The sequence below is a fragment of the Anomaloglossus baeobatrachus genome, unplaced genomic scaffold, assembly GCF_048569485.1.
Source record: "Anomaloglossus baeobatrachus isolate aAnoBae1 unplaced genomic scaffold, aAnoBae1.hap1 Scaffold_256, whole genome shotgun sequence".
Classification (NCBI taxonomy): Eukaryota; Metazoa; Chordata; class Amphibia; order Anura; family Aromobatidae; genus Anomaloglossus; species Anomaloglossus baeobatrachus.
Genome location: NW_027442123.1, coordinates 202,814 through 224,259, shown reverse-complemented (window position 1 = coordinate 224,259; position 21,446 = coordinate 202,814). Strand labels below are relative to the sequence as shown.

At 49.1% G+C, this 21,446-nt stretch overlaps 1 pseudogene; it reads right to left on the bottom strand.

Moving 5' to 3' along the window:
- Positions 1-20,415: 20,415 nt before the first annotated feature.
- Positions 20,416-20,622, bottom strand: LOC142263270 (U2 spliceosomal RNA; annotated as a pseudogene).
- Between the last annotated feature and the right edge of the window lie 824 nt (positions 20,623-21,446).

The following is a 21,446-nucleotide window of genomic DNA, read 5'->3' as shown; positions in this document are numbered from 1 at the left end:
ACCGATACTTGGACCAGTAAGCATGGACAGGGACGTTACATGTCGCTGACTGGGCACTGGGTAACTATGGTGATAGATGGTGAAGGGTCTGCTGCACAAGTCTTGCCGTCCCCACGACTTGTGTGTCAATCCTCTGTCTGTCCAAGTTCCGCCACAGCTTCTGCATCCTCCACCTCATCTGGGTCCTCCACCTCCGCCCCAAGCCTGCCTGGTCAGGCCACCAGCGTTCTCACTGCGCAGAAGGAATCACGCACGCCTCATTACTATGCTGGCAGCAGAGCGCAACGGCATCAGGCGGTCTTTAGCTTGACATGTCTTGGGAATAAGAGTCACACAGCTGAGGAGTTGTGGTCAGCTCTGCGGTCCGAGTTTAATAAATGGTTGTCTCCACTCAACCTGCAGCCTGGTAAGGCCGTGTGCGACAATGCTGCAAACCTGGGTGCGGCACTTCGCCTGGGCATTGTGACACACGTACCTTGTATGGCTCACGTGTTGAACCTTGTCGTCCAGCAATTTTTAACACACTATCCCGGCCTAGATGGCCTTCTGAACAGGGCACGAAAACTGTCAGCTCACTTCCGCCGTTCAAGCGCCGCAGCAGAGCGACTTGCATCGCTCCAGAAGTCTTTCGGCCTGCCGGTTCATCGCCTGAAATGCGATGTGGCGACACGCTGGAATTCAACTCTCCACATGTTACAGCGACTGTGGCAGCACCGCAGAGCCCTGGTGCAATACGTCATGACGTATAGCCTGGGCCAACGAGATGCAGAGGTGGGGCAGATCACCCTGATGGAGTGGTCTCAGATCAAGGACCTATGCACCCTTCTGCACAGTTTCGACATGGCGACGAATATGTTTAGCTCTGACAATGCCATTATCAGCATGACGATTCCAGTCATTTACATGCTGGAGCACACGCTAAACACTATTCGGAGTCAGGGGGTGGGACAACATGAAGGGGAGGAACTACAGGAGGATTCATATGCGCAAGGGACAACAACATCACCAAGGTCCAGACGTTCATCATCACCAACGCAGCAGGCATGGGACCATGGGGAACAGGGATCGACAAGGGCGCATAGTAGCAGGCGAAATGTTGAGCAAGGTGCAGGAGAACATGAAGAAATGGAGGACGAACTGTCCATGGACATGGAAGACTCAGCGGATGAGGGAGACCTTGGTCAAATTTCAGTTGAAAGAGGTTGGGGGGAGATGTCAGAGGAAGAAAGAACGGGTAGCACCTCTATGCCACAAACACAGCGTGGACTTGGTCCGCATGGCTGCGCAAGACACATGAGTGCCTTTTTGTTGCACTACCTCCAACATGACAGTCGTATTGTCAAAATTAGAAGTGATGATGACTACTGGATTGCCACACTATTAGATCCCCGGTACAAGTCCAAATTTTGTGACATAATTCCAGCCATAGAAAGGGACGCACGTATGCAGGAGTATCAGCAGAAGCTGTTACTCGATCTTAGCTCGGCTTTTCCACCAAACAACCGTGCAGGTGCAGGGAGGGAATCTCCCAGTTGTAACTTGACAAACATGGGACGGTCTCGTCATCTTCAACAGTCTACCCGTACCAGTAGGACCGTATCTGGTGCCGGTAACAGCAATTTTATGGAATCTTTTCATAATTTTTTTAGACCCTCTTTTGCAAGGCCACCAGAGACAACAAGTCTGACACATACTCAACGGCTGGAGAGGATGATACAGGAGTATCTCCAAATGAACATCGATGCCATGACTGTGCAACTGGAGCCTTGCTCCTTTTGGGCTTCAAACCTAGAAAAATGGCCAGAGCTCTCCAGTTACGCCTTGGAGATTTTGTCGTGTCCAGCTGCCAGCGTTGTCTCTGAACGTGTATTCAGTGCTGCTGCACTTTCCCCACAGACAAAACCTTTTTTGCCTTTTCCACCACGCCTCTTCCCCTTTCCACCAGCATCTGTCATTTTGCCACTCATGTTGATTGCGACAAGATTGTGGACTGAAAATGTGGTAGTAAAAATTGAGAGGTGGTGAAGATTGCAGTGGTGGTCTAGCTTTATTAACAGCAGAATAATAAAGAATAAATATCCCTGACAATGCAACTTAGTTATAATGAGTTGGAGTGTGCAACGCAGGCAGATGCGCTCTGCAAATGTCTTGGCACTAGTGGGACTATAGCAAAGTCCAATAGCCACGTATAGGATGCCACTAGGTACACTGAGTGTTTGCTAGTATAATGGCTAAGTTAAAATTAGTTGGAGTGTGCAACGCAGGCAGATGCGCTCTGCAAATGTCTTGGCACTAGTGGGACTATAGCAAAGTCCAATAGCCACGTATAGGATGCCACTAGGTACACTAAGTGTTTGCTAGTATAATGGCTTACTTATAATTAGTTGGAGTGTGCAACGCAGGCAGATGCGCTCTGCAAATGTCTTGGCACTAGTGGGACTATAGCAAAGTCCAATAGCCACGTATAGGATGCCACTAGGTACACTGAGTGTTTGCTAGTATAATGGCTTACTTATAATTAGTTGGAGTGTGCAACGCAGGCAGATGCGCTCTGCAAATGTCTTGGCACTAGTGGGACTATAGCAAAGTCCAATAGCCACAGATAGGATGCCACTAGGTACACTGAGTGTTTGCTAGTATAATCGTTTACTTATAATTAGTTGGAGTGTGCAACGCAGGCAGATGCGCTCTGCAAATGTCTTGGCACTAGTGGGACTATAGCAAGGTCCAATAGCCACGTATAGGATGCCACTAGGTACACTGAGTGTTTGCTAGTATAATGGCTTACTTATAATTAGTTGGAGTGTGCAACGCAGGCAGATGCGCTTTGCAAATGTCTTGGCACTAGTGGGACTATAGCAAAGTCCAATAGCCACGTATAGGATGCCACTAGGTACACTGAGTGTTTGCTAGTATAATGGCTTACTTATAATTAGTTGGAGTGTGCAACGCAGGCAGATGCGCTCTGCAAATGTCTTGGCACTAGTGGGACTATAGCAAGGTCCAATAGCCACGTATAGGATGCCACTAGGTACACTGAGTGTTTGCTAGTATAATGGCTTACTTATAATTAGTTGGAGTGTGCAACGCAGGCAGATGCGCTCTGCAAATGTCTTGGCACTAGTGGGACTATAGCAAAGTCCAATAGCCACGTATAGGATGCCACTAGGTACACTGAGTGTTTGCTAGTATAATGGCTAAGTTAAAATTAGTTGGAGTGTGCAACGCAGGCAGATGCGCTCTGCAAATGTCTTGGCACTAGTGGGACTATAGCAAAGTCCAATAGCCACATATAGGATGCCACTAGGTACACTGAGTGTTTGCTAGTAAAATTGCTTAGTTTAAAAAAGTTGGAGTGTGCAATGCAGGCAGACGTGCTCTGCAAATGTCTTTGCACTAGTGGGACTATAGCAAAGTCCAATAGCCACAGATAGGATGCCACTAGGTACACTGAGTTTTTGCTAGTATAATGGCTTACTTATAATTAGTTGGAGTGTGCAACGCAGGCAGATGCGCTCTGCAAATGTCTTGGCACTAGTGGGACTATAGCAAGGTCCAATAGCCACGTATAGGATGCCACTAGGTACACTGAGTGTTTGCTAGTATAATGGCTTACTTATAATTAGTTGGAGTGTGCAACGCAGGCAGATGCGCTCTGCAAATGTCTTGGCACTAGTGGGACTATAGCAAGGTCCAATAGCCACGTATAGGATGCCACTAGGTACACTGAGTGTTTGCTAGTATAATGGCTTACTTATAATTAGTTGGAGTGTGCAACGCAGGCAGATGCGCTCTGCAAATGTCTTGGCACTAGTGGGACTATAGCAAAGTCAAATAGCCACAGATAGGATGCCACTAGGTTCCCTGAGTGTTTGCTAGTATAATGGCTTACTTATAATTAGTTGGAGTGTGCAACGCAGGCAGATGCGCTCTGCAAATGTCTTGGCACTAGTGGGACTATAGCAAGGTCCAATAGCCACGTATAGGATGCCACTAGGTACACTGAGTGTTTGCTAGTATAATGGCTTACTTATAATTAGTTGGAGTGTGCAACGCAGGCAGATGCGCTCTGCGCTCTGCAAATGTCTTGGCACTAGTGGGACTATAGCAAAGTCCAATAGCCACAGATAGGATGCCACTAGGTACACTGAGTGTTTGCTAGTATAATGGCTTACTTATAATTAGTTGGAGTGTGCAACGCAGGCAGATGCGCTCTGCAAATGTCTTGGCACTAGTGGGACTATAGCAAAGTCCAATAGCCACGTATAGGATGCCACTAGGTACACTGAGTGTTTGCTAGTATAATGGCTAAGTTAAAATTAGTTGGAGTGTGCAACGCAGGCAGATGCGCTCTGCAAATGTCTTGGCACTAGTGGGACTATAGCAAAGTCCAATAGCCACGTATAGGATGCCACTAGGTACACTGAGTGTTTGCTAGTAAAATTGCTTAGTTTAAAAAAGTTGGAGTGTGCAATGCAGGCAGACGTGCTCTGCAAATGTCTTTGCACTAGTGGGACTATAGCAAAGTCCAATAGCCACAGATAGGATGCCACTAGGTACACTGAGTGTTTGCTAGTATAATGGCTTAGTTATAATGAGTTGGAGTGTGCAGAGGACAGGAGGGTACAGTGGCAGGATTGTGGTGCTCTGGGTAGAGGAATGGAAGCCTGCCTTTCTGTTCCCTCCTAATGGTGAAATGCAGGGAGGAAATCCCTGACCTTGGCTACACAGATGCTGTTGCTGTTTGCAGGACCTGTCACCTATGGCTCTCTGACCCTGCCGGTTTGAGCCCTTAAAAGGACTGCTATAAAGTGCTCTCCCTATGCTGTCTAACGCTGTGTATGCAGCGCATACAGCTGTATCGGCTATAGGACTCAGGAGGACGGAGCTGCGACAGTGATGTCTGACACCAAAGACGCAGAAGGCAGATAATGGCGTCCGTGAAGAAAATGTCCGGTTTTATAATGCAGGGACATGTGACATGCAGATCCTATCACACATGCCGTTGCTTCTCTGGCTCAAAGTCAACTTAGCTGTGTGTGTGTCTGTGATTGGCTGACATGCTGGCCCGCCCCACAAGACGCGCGCACTTAGGGAAGGAAGACAAGAAAAAAAAAAAAAAAATGGCGATCGCCATTATAGAAACAGCAGTGATCTGAAGGCGCTGTTCACGCACACTATACACTGAAATGTGATAATAGTTTGATTCACAGAGTGACTTACACTATTACAGCAGAAACCAAGCTATGATTTAGCTGTTTTTTGGCTGCTAGAACCGTTCTCGAACGTTTCTAGAACTATCGAGCTTTTGCAAAAAGCTCGAGTTCTAGTTCGATCTAGAACATGCCCCAAAATCACTCGAGCCTAGAACTGGAGAACCACGAACCACGAACCGCGCTCAACTCTATCCAGGAGCTTTGGTTCCCTGAGTTTCCAATAGCAAATGTCTAGAAAAAACTCTGTCCATTGGCACAACTCAGCAAGAAAACGAGAAGACCGAGAAGATATATTTCATTTATCTTAATGCCACCTTATTAACAGCACTAAACCCTTCTATTATGTCCCTTAGCCTTTTGAGCTTATCCTCTGGTAAGCGGAAGACCATGCCTCTGGTATCGATCTCAGTGCCTAAAAACTGTATTATAGTAGCCAATCAGAATACAAAAGGATGCATAGGAAGCGTGACTTTATTTCAATATTTTAAAACAATCCAATAAAATGAAGAAAAGTCACTCATACAAGATCCACAGAAGTTGTATAATACATACATAAATCAAAACACTATAAGGCCTGTTTCACACGTCAGTGATTCTGGTACGTTTGTGCTTTTTTTTAAACATAACAGAATCACTGAGATACGCAGATCCATTATAATGAATGGGTCTGCTCACACATCAGTGATTTTTCACTGCACGTGTCTCCGTGCGGCGTACCCGCGTGTCCGTGATTGCTGCACGGAGACATGTCCATTTTTTTCTGGCATCACTGATAGGATGTCCATAAGGTGGCAGCAGAGCATAACAGAAAAAGGTGCCTATTGTGCACTGAAAAGACCCAATGTGATGCACCAGACATATAGAGCCCTAATGGATTCACAAATATAAGATATATCATGAATGACTACTGCATAATGAACGCTAGCATGAAAAAAGAAAGGAATCCATAAAAATAAATAATAAATGGTGCACATATGTTAGAGCCCCACCGAAGGACAAAAAAAGTCTGATGGAAATAGAGAGCATATAGGAACAATAAGAATGTGCAACAGAGAGGAAGGTGAGAATGCAGGATCAATCACTGCCTGTCAGATATTAATAATCAGGGAAATAACTCTGGAGCAGACGCACAAATTAGGGTCTTACCTGGTAAGGTAACAAATAATTAATAGTAGTTGCACTCACCTATTAAGGTTGTGCCAGTCACAACCCCTAAATGCACGTTACAAATGGCGACAGCCGCAGCCCCTAGTAGAAGAGCAATAACGTACAGGAGGAAAATCGGGTGCGTGCCGCGCTGTCACCAAAGGAAACTGATGTTAATTATTTCATCTCTTTATTCTTTTTTCCGGTCAATGTGTTTCAGAGATCACTGTCTCCTTCATCAGGGCAAAAAAAGAACAGTATGCAATCAAAGGAGGAAGAACCTCTATATATACACATATGGAGCTACGTCAGAGGACTGACTGCTGTATTTCAAATACTGCCGGGATGGTCAACTGTTACAATACCGGCCATAAAAGTTCTCAAGTGATATATTGAGAAACATTTATAAAATCACTGGGGTATAGTGTTTCAAATTTCATCAGCTTTTTGAGACAAAAATCAGAAAAAGAAGAAGAAGAAGGACAAAATGAAAAAAAGAAAAAAAAGAAGAAAAAAAAACCAAAAAGGGAGCATTGAGCTCCAGACCCTGTATTGAGTCTTAGAAGTGTAGTGACAAGTGCATCTGTCCACAACCCTGTAAGGGTGAACGGGATGACGGACAAGAAAAATTATGTTCGTGGCAAAAAATGGTGGTGTTGCTATATAAAATTGCATTAAGAATAAAGAAAGGAAAAATTTCTTTATAAAAGTAGTGAAGAAAAAAGTGGAAAAAAGGGGAGTGTAAGCCATTTTACTAATAAATAGTGATGAGCGAGCATGCTTGTTACTACTCGGTACTCGCACGAGTATCACTGTACTCGGTCTACTCGACGGGGACCGAGTAATCTCGCGATACTCGTGCTGTACTCGTGGTCTTCATCCCTGCATGTTGGCGCTCTTTTGAGAGCCAGCCCTCATGCAGGGATTGGCTGGCAGACCACTGCAATGCCACAGCCCTGTTAGTTGTGGAATTGCAGTGATTGGCCGGCCTGCACAGCGTGACCGAGCCTTTATACCGGCGGGCGCGCTGTGCTCTGCTCACAGCTATCCAGACAGTCAGTGCAGGGAGAGGGTCGCTACTTCAGGGAAAGGTTTGCGGCCCTTTATAGCTATTTCCGTAGCAGGGCTGCAAACAGTGTGACCAAAAGTCCTTCTCAGGACTATTCTAGTTGTATACAGGCAGGCAGGGTATAGCCAGGTCGGAGTACAGTAGCAGAGTCCTTCTCAGGACTATTGTTGCTGTATACAGGCAGGGTATAGCCAGGTTGGAATACAGGCTAGTGACCAAAAGAGTCCTTGTCAGGACTATTGTAGCAGTATACAGGCAGGCAGGCAGGCAGGCAGGGTATATAGCCATTCCTAGTGGTGACCGTATACCAGCCTTCATCATATCTGGGGCTGGTGTACACAGTCTAAAACAGTCCTGATAGTGTCAGACTTCTCAGCAATTGTCGCTCCTAAAACCTGTTAGGTTCTTAGTGCGTCCGTGCTTGCATTTAAAAACCGCACGTGTGTGCCTGTCGGTGGCAGCGTACAGGTGCACTTGTGTGCGTTTTTACCAAACTATTATATAACGCACAAGTGTAGTGTATAATACACGTCAGTCAGCAGTGGCTGATAGTGTCAGAGTTCTCGTCATTAATTTTTGCTCCTAAAACCTGTGTTAGGTTCTTAGTGCGTCCGTGCTTGCATTTAAAAACCGCACGTGTGTGCCTGTCGGTGGCAGCGTACAGGTGCACTTGTGTGCGTTTTTACCAAACTATTATATAACGCACAAGTGTAGTGTATAATACACGTCAGTCAGCAGTGGCTGATAGTGTCAGAGTTCTCGTCATTAATTTTTGCTCCTAAAACCTGTTAGGTTCTTAGTGCGTCCGTGCTTGCATTTAAAAACCGCACGTGTGTGCCTGTCGGTGGCAGCGTACAGGTGCACTTGTGTGCGTTTTTACCAAACTATTATATAACGCACAAGTGTAGTGTATAATACACGTCAGTCAGCAGTGGCTGATAGTGTCAGAGTTCTCGTCATTAATTTTTGCTCCTAAAACCTGTTAGGTTCTTAGTGCGTCCGTGCTTGCATTTAAAAACCGCACGTGTGTGCCTGTCGGTGGCAGCGTACAGGTGCACTTGTGTGCGTTTTTACCAAACTATTATATAACGCACAAGTGTAGTGTATAATACACGTCAGTCAGCAGTGGCTGATAGTGTCAGAGTTCTCATCATTAATTTTTGCTCCTAAAACCTGTTAGGTTCTTAGTGCGTCCGTGCTTGCATTTAAAAACCGCACGTGTGTGCCTGTCGGTGGCAGCGTACAGGTGCACAATTTGCACAAACTTTGATATAACGCCCAAGTCTAGTGAATACACGTCAGCACAGCATTGCAAAATGCGCAAGGGCGTTGGCAAGGAACAAGGAAGTGGACGTGATGGTGGTGCAGGCAGAGGCCGAGGTCGTGGGCAAGCTCTAATTTTGCCACAACAAAGGGCCACATCTAGTCGCTCGCACGTCCTGTCCCAAATTCTTGGGGACCGCAGCAGTACACCGCTCTTGAACCAAGACCAGTGTCAACAGGTTGTTAGTTGGATAGCGGATAATGCTTCCAGTCAGATTGGCACCACCACAAACACTCTGTCTTCCACACGGTCAAGTGTCAGTAGCCGTGATACTGCACCGCACATTTCAGAACCTGATCCTCCTTCCTACCACAAGGCTGAGTACACGTCCTCGGACATTAATGATCCCACACTTGGACACTCGGAAGAGCTGTTCACGTTTCCATTCGCACATTCTGGCCTCTCGCCAGCTCATGTTGAAGTGGGTCATGAGGAGATCGTATGTACAGATGGCCAAATATTTGAGCAGCCACGTTCTCACGAAGTTGGCAACGTGTCTCAACAAGGGGTGGACGATGATGAGACACAATTGTCAGGAAGTCAGGAGGAGGAGCAGGGTGCGGAAGAGGAAGACGACGTGGTGGATGATCCAGTAACTGACCCAACCTGGCAGGAGGATATGCAGAGCGAGGACAGCAGTGCACAGGGGGAGGGAGGCGTAGCATCCCAACAGGCAGTAAGAAGCAGGGTGGTGGCTCCAGGCAGAAGTCAGGCAACCGTTCCCCGGAACAACAACACGACACAAGGTGCCTGTACAAATGTTAGGTCTTCCCGAGTCTGGCAGTTTTTTAAGTTGGATCCAGATGATTCTAAAAAGGCCATTTGCAACACCTGCCGTGCCAGCATCAGCAGGGGTACCAAAACTAGCAGCCTGACCACCACCAGCATTATCAGGCACATGTCAGCCAAGCACCCGACTTTGTGGGAAGTACAACAGAGTCGAGGAGCAGTGCTTGCTAATGTCACTGCTACGTCTTCGCTGGTTGTGCATGCGAGCCAATCCCCTGTCCATGCTGCCTGCGAACAAGCCTCCTCCGGTCCTGCACCTGCAGTTGCCTACTCAGAAATAACACCATCATCAAGCACGTCCTTGTCCCAGCGCAGCGTTCAGTTATCCATTCAGCAAACCTTTGAACGCAGGCGCAAATACACTGCCAACACCCCACATGCCACAGTTCTAAATGCTAACATTTCGCGACTGCTTGCGCTGGAAATGTTGCCTTTTAGGCTGGTGGAGACAGAAGCATTCCGCGACCTGATGGCGGCAGCTGTCCCACGTTACTCGGTCCCCAGTCGCCACTATTTCTCCCGGTGTGCCGTCCCCGCGTTGCATAACCACGTGTCACAAAACATCACACGTGCCCTGAACAACGCTGTTTCACCCAAAGTCCACCTAACCACAGACACGTGGACAAGTGCTTGTGGGCAAGGCCGCTACATCTCGTTGACGGCACACTGGGTTATTATTGTGGAAGCTGGGACCCAGTCTGAGCGAGGGACGGAACACGTCCTTCCCACACCAAGGTTTGCAGGCCCTACCTCAGTCAGTGTTTCACCCACACTCTACAGCTCCGGAATGTCATGCTCTTCAGCCTCCTCCTGCTCCTGCGCATCCTCATCCACTGTACCCTCCACACCAGTCCCAAGCTGGAAGCACTGCAGCACTGCCTCGGCGAAGCGGCAACAGGCTGTGCTGAAGCTAATCTGCATAGGTGACAAACCCCACAATGCAGAAGAGCTGTGGACAGCTCTGAAACAGCAGGCAGATCACTGGCTCACACCTCTGAACCTAAAGCCAGGAAAGGTCGTGTGTGACAATGGCCGGAACCTGGTGGCGGCTTTGAGGCGAGGCCAGCTGACACATGTTCCATGCGTGGCCCATGTGCTCAACCTCGTGGTTCAGCGGTTTCTAAAGTCATACCCAGAGCTGTCTGATCTGCTGGTAAAAGTTCGCCGCCTGTCTGCACATTTTCGAAAGTCACCTACTGCTTCAGCCGGCCTTGCCGGCTTTCAGCGCAGTTTGCATCTTCCGGCTCACAGACTGGTGTGTGATGTCCCCACGCGTTGGAATTCAACTCTGCACATGTTGGTCAGGATATGTGAGCAGAAGAGGGCAGTTGTTGAGTACCTGCATCACCTAAGCCGTCGGGAAATGGGTCAAACTCCACACATAACACCTGAGGAGTGGAGATGGATGTCCGACCTATGTACCATCCTCCAAAACTTTGAGGACTCCACCAAGATGGTGAGTGGTGATGACGCCATTATTAGCGTCACCATACCGCTACTCTGCCTTCTAAAACGGTCTCTGCTCAAAACCAAACATGATGCATTGCAGGCGGAGCGCGATGAGTTGCAGCAAGAAACAGTAGTGGGTGTGGGTGATAACACACAGCCCAGCCTCGTCTCATCACAACGTGCAGTGGAGGACTATGACGAGGAGGAGGATGAAGACATGGAGCAAATCTCCGGCCAAATTGAGGATATGACATGCACACCAGTCATATCCTCGGTTCAGCGTGGCTGGCCAGAGGACAGGGTAGATGAGGAGGAGGAGGAGGAGGAGGAGGAGGACAGCATGTTCAGTCAACGTGTTGGTCAGGCTACTGAAGTCCTGGCTGTTAAGAGTCTGGCGCACATGGCTGACTTTATGGTAAGCTGCCTGTCTCGTGACCCTCGCGTTAAGAACATCTTGGCCGACAATCATTACTGGTTGGTAACACTGTTAGACCCACGCTACAAGGAGAACTTTATGTCTCTTATTCCCGAGGCGGAGAGGTCAACCAAAATGCAGCAGTTCCGGAAGGCCATAGTCACGGAAGTAGGCAAAGCATTCCCCTCACAAAACGCTAGCGGCATAGGTCAGGAATCAGTGGACAACCAAGGCGTACAGCCGAGAGAGGCACAAGTCCAATCCGCCAGAGGTAGGGGAACAGTCTTTAAGATGTGGGACAGTTTTCTCAGCCCCTCACGTACCACAGCCCCTGAGGTGCGGGGTAGTGCCACAAGAAATCCTAAGTTTGCCCAGATGCTCAAGGAGTACCTTGCAGATCGAACAACTGTACTCCGACATTCCTCTGTGCCTTACAATTATTGGGTATCCAAGGTGGACACGTGGCATGAATTGGCTCTCTACGCCTTGGAAGTCCTGGCCTGCCCTGCCGCTAGCGTTTTGTCAGAGCGTGTTTTTAGTGCCGCAGGTGGAATCATTACAGATAAACGCACCCGCCTGTCAACTGAAAATGCTGACAGGCTGACTCTGATCAAGATGAACAAGGGTTGGATTGGGCCAGACTTCACCACACCACCAGCAAATGAGAGCGGAATTTAAAGTTTGTAACGGGAATTTGCCATGTACCTCCAGTCACCCATGGGTACACACTTCTGGACTTTGGATAATCGCTGGACTGCTCCTCCTTCTCCTCATGCGCCACCATGATGACCGTTACAAGAGTTAGGCCTTTGTTTCAGGTATACCCCCAGTGGTAAATTTTTTCGCCCATTCTTTGCAGAATGGACATTACAACGACAGGAGACCCGCTCCTTTGCAATGGGAACAATGTTTTGAGGCCCTCATGCACGTCTCTATGCAGGGACAACGTGGAGCCTCCCAATTTTTGGCTGCCCTGCCAAAGGGCTATACTATAATACACCCACTTCCTGACAATGGACACTTAATGTTTTGAGGCCCTCATGCACGTCTCTATCCAGGGACAACGTGGAGCCTCCCAATTTTTGGCTGCCCTGCCAAAGGGCTATACTACAAAAGACCCACTTCCTGACAATGGACACTTAATGTTTTGAGGCCCTCATGCACGTCTCTATCCAGGGACAACGTGGAGCCTCCCAATTTTTGGCTGCCCTGCCTAAGGGCTATACTATAATACACCCACTTCCTGACAATGGACACTTAATGTTTTGAGGCCCTCATGCACGTCTCTATCCAGGGACAACGTGGAGCCTCCCAATTTTTGGCTGCCCTGCCAAAGGGCTATACTACAAAAGACCCACTTCCTGACAATGGACACTTAATGTTTTGAGGCCCTCATGCACGTCTCTATCCAGGGACAACGTGGAGCCTCCCAATTTTTGGCTGCCCTGCCTAAGGGCTATACTATAATACACCCACTTCCTGACAATGGACACTTAATGTTTTGAGGCCCTCATGCACGTCTCTATCCAGGGACAACGTGGAGCCTCCCAATTTTTGGCTGCCCTGCCAAAGGGCTATACTATAATACACCCACTTCCTGACAATGGACACTTAATGTTTTGAGGCCCTCATGCACGTCTCTATCCAGGGACAACGTGGAGCCTCCCAATTTTTGGCTGCCCTGCCAAAGGGCTATACTACAAAAGACCCACTTCCTTCCAATGGGCACTTCAGGTTTACAGGCCCTCATGCACGTCTCTATCCAGGGACAACGTGGAGCCTCCCAATTTTTGGCTGCCCTGCCTAAGGGCTATACTATAATACACCCACTTCCTGACAATGGACACTTAATGTTTTGAGGCCCTCATGCATGTCTCTATCCAGGGACAACGTGGAGCCTCCCAATTATTGGCTGCCCTGCCAAAGGGCTATACTACAAAAGACCCACTTCCTTCCAATGGGCACTTCAGGTTTACAGGCCCTCATGCACGTCTCTATCCAGGGACAACGTGGAGCCTCCCAATTTTTGGCTGCCCTGCCAAAGGGCTATACTACAAAAGACCCACTTCCTTCCAATGGGCACTTCAGGTTTACAGGCCCTCATGCACGTCTCTATCCAGGGACAACGTGGAGCCTCCCAATTTTTGGCTGCCCTGCCTAAGGGCTATACTATAATACACCCACTTCCTGACACTGGACACTTAATGTTTTGAGGCCCTCATGCACGTCTCTATCCAGGGACAACGTGGAGCCTCCCAATTTTTGGCTGCCCTGCCTAAGGGCTATACTACAATAGACCCACTTCCTTACAATGGGCACTTCAGGTTTACAGGCCATCATGCACGTCTGTATGCAGGGGCATTGGTGAACCTCACAATTTTGGACTGCCCTGGCAAAGGAAAATACTACAAAGACTCAGTTCCTCAAAATGGGCACATTAGACTCAGAGGCCTTTATGTACGTCTCTTCTCAGGGACATCGGAGTGCCACACAATGTTTTACGTAAAATCTTTCATGTATTGATCTCAAAAAGTAACATACATTAGCTCTATCTCACTATTGGGTATGTGCCCTTAACATTTCCGCTATGAAAAATCATTTTGGTGTCATTTTGGAAGGTTTTCTGGTGAGTCCGTAAAAATGGCGTAAAACGCGGACAAAATTATTCACAGCTGTGACTTTTGAGTGATAAATGCTTCAAGGGGTCTTCCCCATGCTGTTGCCATGTCATTTGAGCACTCTTCGGAGACTTTTGTGCCATTTTTAGGGTTTCTACATGCTGCCGGTGGTCATTTCACAAAAATACTCGGGTCTCCCATAGGATAACATTGGGCTCGGTGCTCGGGCCGAGTACACGAGTATCTTGGGAGGCTCGGCCCGAGCTTCGAGCACCCGAGCTTTTTAGTACTCGCTCATCACTACTAATAAACCTAAAAAATAAAAATAAATTGAATAAAAATCATGAATGTTGTGTTATAACAGGAAATTCGGTGTAAGAATGAATATCCGGGATGAGAGTTCAGCGAATGAGTTATAGAAATTGTTACAAAAAGGAGTGTGTACGGTTTATGCGTAAATTTTCAGAATGCGTACATGAAAATTATATGTATGTGAGAATGTCCCCCATGCTTTGTAAAAAGTTATTTATGAAAATGTAAATAAAATATATAAAAATGCCTAATTATTTATAATTTATGAGAAAGATATATATGTATGGAAGAATGTTATAAGGTGTCCAAGAACCATAAAGAAAAAGGGTGCATATATAATGTTAGAGGTCTAGAGTTCCACCAGGCTATATCACCCCTAAAGAAATAGAAAGAAGACCTTACTACCTGTGTACCCCAAAAAAAGCTATATTTCTTAGCCAGGATTATGGTGGAGATATGCACAAGTGAAATAAGAATATAAAGTAATACAATAAGATTATAAAACCAATATGTGTGCATTCATGCACCACCCGGTACGCTACCCTTGCCAAATTGCTCACTCTAGATCCCCACACGATCCATGAAGCCGTTCCCCCGGTCACACCGCCTGCTGCCGGTTCCCACTCATCCCTGGGGGAGTTAGGCGAGTGGTATCGAGAGCTACATGTCGGCACTGATGATACCCCCATACACCACAAGGAAGGGGTATACCGGGTGGTACAGGAGTATGAGCGGGTTTTTAGCAAGCACCCTCTAGATTTTGGGCAGATTAAAGGGGTTCAACACCACATCCCTACCGGTACACACTCCCCTATTAAAGAGAGATACAGGCCTATTCCCCCTGCGCACTACCAATGCGCCAAAGACATGTTGAGGAACATGAAGGAGGCAGGGGTTATTAGGGACAGCTGTAGTCCCTGGGCCGCTCCGTTGGTGCTGGTTAAGAAGAAGGATGGCACCATGCGGATGTGTGTGGATTACCGGAAGATTAACCAGATAACGCATAAGGATGCTTACCCTCTGCCCCGCATCAAAGAGTCCCTGGCCTCGCTGAGAACCGCTAACTACTTCTCCACCCTTGACCTCACCAGCGGGTACTGGCAGGTGGCCGTGGCACCGGAAGACCGAGAGAAGACTGCCTATGGGACCGTTTTGCTGTACTTGGATGATGTGATTGTGTACTCACAGACGTATGAAGCCCACCTGGAGCACCTAGCCGAGGTGTTCGCGTCCCTTGCCAAGTATGGGATGAAGTTGAAGCCCTCAAAGTGTCATCTGCTGAAACCCAGAGTGCAGTACCTAGGACATGTGGTTGGTGCGGAAGGTGTCGCCCCCAACCCCGAGAAGATCACCGCCATCCAAGACTGGCCGAGACCGACCACAGTGAGGGAAGTGAGGCAGTTTCTGGGCCTGGTGGGATATTACCGTCGCTTCATTAAGGGGTACACAAAGATGGCTGCCCCCATGCAAGACCTCCTCGTAGGACAGACCAAGGGTGGTAGATCCCTAGTAGCCCCATTGGTGTGGGAAGAAAAGCATGAGGAATCCTTCCGCCAGCTGAGAACAGCCCTGACCGGAGAGGAAATCCTAGCGTACCCTGACTACAGCCGCCCATTCATCCTCTACACCGACGCCAGCAATGTGGGCTTGGGGGCTGTTCTATCCCAGGTCCAAGACAGAAGGGAAAAGGTAATAGCTTATGCTAGCCGAAAACTCCGACCGACTGAGAGGAACCCTGAGAACTACATCTCCTTCAAGCTTGAGCTCTTGGCACTGGTGTGGGCTATCACCGAGCGGTTCCGCCATTACCTGGCAGCAGCCAAGTTCACCGCGTACACAGACAATAACCTGCTGACCCATCTAGATACGGCCAAGCTGGGCGCGTTGGAGCAGCGATGGGTGACCAGGTTAGCCAACTACGATTTCACCATCAAGTACCGGGCCGGCCGTACCAACGTCAATGCCAATGCACTCTCCCGGATGCCCCACCTGTCGGAAGAGGGGCCAGAGGATGATGACCTCGAAGAGATCGAGTTGCCTGCATTTCACCGGCCATTCACTGAGAAGGTGCACGTCTACCAACAACGGGTGAACCTGGATCCGCTGCCCCGACAGGACTGGCAGGAAGCTCAGGACCAGGCACCTGCTGTCCGCCTGGTCAAGACTCTAGTGGAACAGGGTTCTGCTGGGATAGACCCTGCTGCCCCTGCCGAAGCCCAACGTCTGTGGCAAGAACGGACCCGGCTATACCTACACCAGGGGAAGTTGTATCGCGAGCTGATTAATCCAAAGACTCACGAGAAGATCCGCCAGCTGGTGATTCCCCAGGCTAACGTGCCCACCGTCCTGCAAGCATACCATGATGGTGCAGTGCACTTCGGGTGGAAGAAGCTAGAGATGTTGTTAAGAGAGCGGTTCTATTGGAGTGGAATGCGGGAATCTGTGGAGGCCTGGTGCCGAGAATGTGGCCCTTGCGCATTGAGAAGGAAGGACGAGGCCAGCCAGAAGGCACCCCTACACCCGATCATTACACACCAACCGCTGGAGCTGGTTGCCCTTGACCATGTAAAGCTCACCCCCAGCCGAAGTGGGTACACCTACGCTCTGACCATCGTAGACCACTACTCGAGGTTCCTGGTGGTTGTCCCAGTTAAGGACTTAACCGGCCGCACCGCTGCTAAGGCTTTCCAGGCTTATTTCTGTTGACCGCATTGGTACCCGGAGAGGGTGCTTACCGACCAGGGTCCGGCCTTTGAAGCAGAGGTATTCCAGGAATTCTGCCAGTTGTACGGCTGCAAGAAAATCCGGACCACGCCTTACCACGCCCAAACCAATGGCATTTGTGAAAAGATGAACCACTTGGTCCTGGGCCTCCTCAAGACGTTACCACTGGAAGAGCGGAACCTGTGGCTGGAGAAGCTACCTGACCTGGTCGATATGTACAACAACATCCCTTCCAGCTCTACGAAATGCACTCCAGCATACCTGATGAGAGCTCGTCCCGGCCGGCTACCAGTGGATCTGGAAATGGGCTTGGAAGCTTCAGAAGCACTCCTGTCGACAGCTGAATGGGACACTCGGCGGAGGACACAGTACCGACAGGTCCAGGAGTATGTTGAAAAGAACTTGTGCCAGAGTCGGGGACAACAGGAGCAGTGCTTCAACAAGAAGGCGCCTGCCGGTTCCTTCCAACCTGGGGATGTAGTGCTGAAGCGGAAAAGAAGGGCCCACAAGCTGGATGATCAATGGGAAAAAACCCCGTATGTAGTCCAGCCCACAGGATGGGAGAATGGGAAGGCCTACCAGATCAGCCGTGACCAGGGGGGGACTTTGGCCACGGTTTCCCGAGACCACCTGAAGAAGTGCCCACCAGCATTGAGAGTAGCGGATGAGGCTCCAGTTCCCAGTCCAGTGGAGAAGGAAAAAGAGGTAATCCACACCATGATGGGTGATTTTCCAGCAGACTGGCCTACACAGAACGGTGCGGTGATCCTTCCAGTGATACTGTTCCCACAACCCGTGGATGAAGAAATGATGGAAACGGTTAACCGCGAGCCAGTGCCCAGGGATGTACCTGTACCCAGCTCCCCTACGCCTCCGCCTGCCCCACATGATAGCAGGGAGGAGGAACTGACTGTTCCCTCTGCCCCACTGCCTGTCACCACTGACACCGGACCCCGAAGGTCCACTCGCCCCAACCTAGGTAGACCCCCACTTAGGTACAGGGAAACTACTCTTTAAAAGGGGGGGCTTTATGTGTTGAGTGTACCAGTTTGAAAGTTTTAAATGATAAGTAAAGATGATCAACCAAAGAAGTTTACCTGATTGAACCGTGATTAAACCGGCCGTTGCCGGCAACTGTTGTCCCCGTAGGGACTGTGCAACCATTGCGTAAGGAACTGCTTACGGACAAGCCCGAGAACTTGCAGGGCAACCACAAACTTAGTGCAATGTAAATAAAAATGTTTGTTGGCTTGACACCGTTACCGCCTCCGGAGAGGCTGATTTGGGAGGATGGGCCTGGAGGAAAGGGATGGCCTAGGCCCGCCACTACCGTAACCGGTGGCGATCCTCCGGGGGTTCAGGGGTCCCCTTGGACGTGGGCCCCCTGAAAGAGACAGAACCCGCTCGGGCAACTTGGTGCTGGACTGGGGTCAAGGGGTGCTGCCCGCTTCTTAGGGGCAGCATCAGGGCCAGGTTGTTTGGGTGGGAGAAGAGCGGAAGCTGTACCGTTGTAAAATGTTTATGATGCTTTTACATGTTTTACCGTTTTATTCTTTTTCAGTTGTGAAAATAAAACCGCTGATGGACGGGCAGCCCGCGGACGGTCTGCATTTTACTATAGGGGAATGTGGCGCCCTGGACAAGCCAGGTCGTCACAGGTACTACACCAACACACTCTACACTCCGGCTAGGCACACCGAAGCTAAACACAAATCCTAGTTGCCTTCCTCCAGGGGCTGATGTCCACACCAGGGGGTGGGCCAGGCGGTTGATCCCACCCACCGAGGAGTTCACAGTCCTGGAGGCGGGAAAAGGAGTCAGATTAGAGATCAGTTTTGGAGTTAGAGAAGTGAAGAGGAAAGGAGACTGACCGTGTCCGGGTGTGTGGCCCGGGCACTCAGCAAGGTTGGCAGATGGTGGTGACCTTCTGCAGGAGAGGCTGATTGGAGTGAACCGTACGGACCGGGGATGGGCGGTGGCCCGCCGGTACCAGATCGGGGAGTGAAGAGAAGCCAGCACCATCCGGCAGGGCCTACGGACCCCGACCAGGCTAGGAGTCGCCGTAAAACCGGTCAAATCCGTTAGCGACAGGAACCTCCAGGGTTTCCCAGCAGTCAAGACCCGATTGAAGGCAACAGCTCACACCGTAGAGGGAAGCACAGTCACCGCCAAGGCTACAGTTCCCAGGGCCAGAGCCTGCGGGCAAAAGGGGCTCCCTCAGCATCCATCCAAGCTGGGGAGCGGGTTACCGGTGGGAAGCCCGCTAGATTTTGGGGGAATAAAAGGGGTCCAACACCACATCCCCACAGGTGCACACCCACCCATCAAAGAGAGCTATAAGCCAATACCACCTTCACATTGCCAGTGTACCAAGGACATGTTGAGCAACATGAAGGCGGCTGGGGTTATCCGTGACAGTTGTAGCCTTTGGGCAGCTCTGTTGATCCTGTTAAAAAAGAAGGACGGCACCACTCCCCGTATAGAGGAATCGCTAGCTGCATTGAGAACTGCAAATTATTTTTCTACCCTTGATCTCACTAGTCACTATTGGCAAGTGTCCGTTGCTGAGGCAGACCGGGAGAAGACCGCCTTCGCCACCCCTATGGGTCTCTGCGAGTTCAAAAGCATGCCCTTCGAGCTGTGCAATGCGCCAGGAACCTTCCAGAGGCTGATGGAATGCTGCTTGGGACAAGATTTTAGGGTGTATAAAAAGGGAGATTAGATCCCGTGATCCCAACGTATTGTTACACCTCTATAAATCACTTGTAAGGCTACATCTGGAATATGGGAACCAGTTTTGGGCTCCACATTTTAATAAGGACATTCAGAAGTTAGAGTCAGTTAAAAGGTGGGCAACTAGACTACTACAAGGAATGGAAGGCCTCCCATATGATGACAAGTTGAAAAAGTTATTAAGTGATTATTGGCTGCAATGGGGCTTTCTGGCTGGTGCCAGCCTCTCTTCTTAGCACACAGGAACCACAATCCCTACAGCATGCTTCAATGGATTCTCTCATCCCAGCCCAGTAAAACTACATATTTTACACAGTCATAAGCAGTTAAAAGGGATCTATTCTATTCAATTGCAAATGATCTAGATAAGACTGAGAATAAGATACTGCACGGGACATAGCAGAGTTGGTCAAGTTGAGTGGAGATGAGTTTGCTATTTGGCACAGCTTTTTGCATCAATAAAGCAAGTAAAAGGTGTGAAAGATAAAAAAAAGGGTGAAAGTGTGAAAAGTGAATTGGCCAAATTGAGGTGCATATAAAGTTTTTGCTTTCTTTCAATTCACTAATGGGGCTCATTTGAATCAGGTGAATTGAGTTCTGCTTTTGGAAACTGGGTTAAGAAGGGGTGCACCGGTCCTGGAGGTACTGCAATACCAGGTCAATGCGTGCAGTGGACAGAGCAAGATTTTTTCCATCTCCTTGTTCTAAAAATCCATTTAATATATGGTCCCCAGAGAGGGGACGTATCAGATATTAAACTGATAAGAACAGATTTAATTTTTTTTTTTTTCTGTTTATCAGTAGGACTTCAAAATAACAAAGGTGATCGCCTCCCGTTGCCTGGGAACCGTCCAGGCACAAGAGGGCTATGTGTCACCAGAAGGCGCACACACTTCCTCAAGGCCGGCAGACGTGCAATCCCAGGCACCTTCCAGTACCGACCAAGGTAGCGTCCTCCGAAACTACACTTGATCTTAGCCAAAAGGCCGAGAAGCTATAACCCGAATTGGTTACGGCCTTGAGTGGCACCCTGGCCTATACCGGACACATCTTAGGGAGAGGGAGACAAACCCACGCCTACAGAAGACATTTTGTCACCCAAGCCAACCCTTGAAAAGGCTGTTTTGCAGAGCAAAAACAAGAAGAATGGTGCTTTTTGCAGCCGCCGCCCACTGCAATGAATCTGAATAACTCCTCCTTTTGGACACAAGCACCTCCCCTCCCCCTTGCAGTCTTTCCAATTCATGATACAAAAAGACGGACGGACAGGACAGGACAGGACAGGCTGCCTGACTTTCCGTCACTGCCACCCTTTGCCATCCTTGCCCGTAGAAAGCCCTTTCATCATCCCCAAACCCTAATCTTTTCCCTTCCCTTCCCAGATGCGTCTCACTCCCTTTCATTAGGAAGTGAGCGCAGCCTTTTCTCCGTTCTGCACATGCGCGACGTTAAACACAAATGCGCAGGCGTGCGTTCCATTACCCTCACTGCATTCCACTCCCATACAGGAAGTGGGCGCAGCTATTACTACGGTCGCACATAAAAGAACCCACGGCCACCACTGCACATAGCTGACTCCACCACAGGACACCCACTTCTACACCAACGCAGGTAAGACAGGATCGGCACCTCTATGCTCCCGTTACAATCA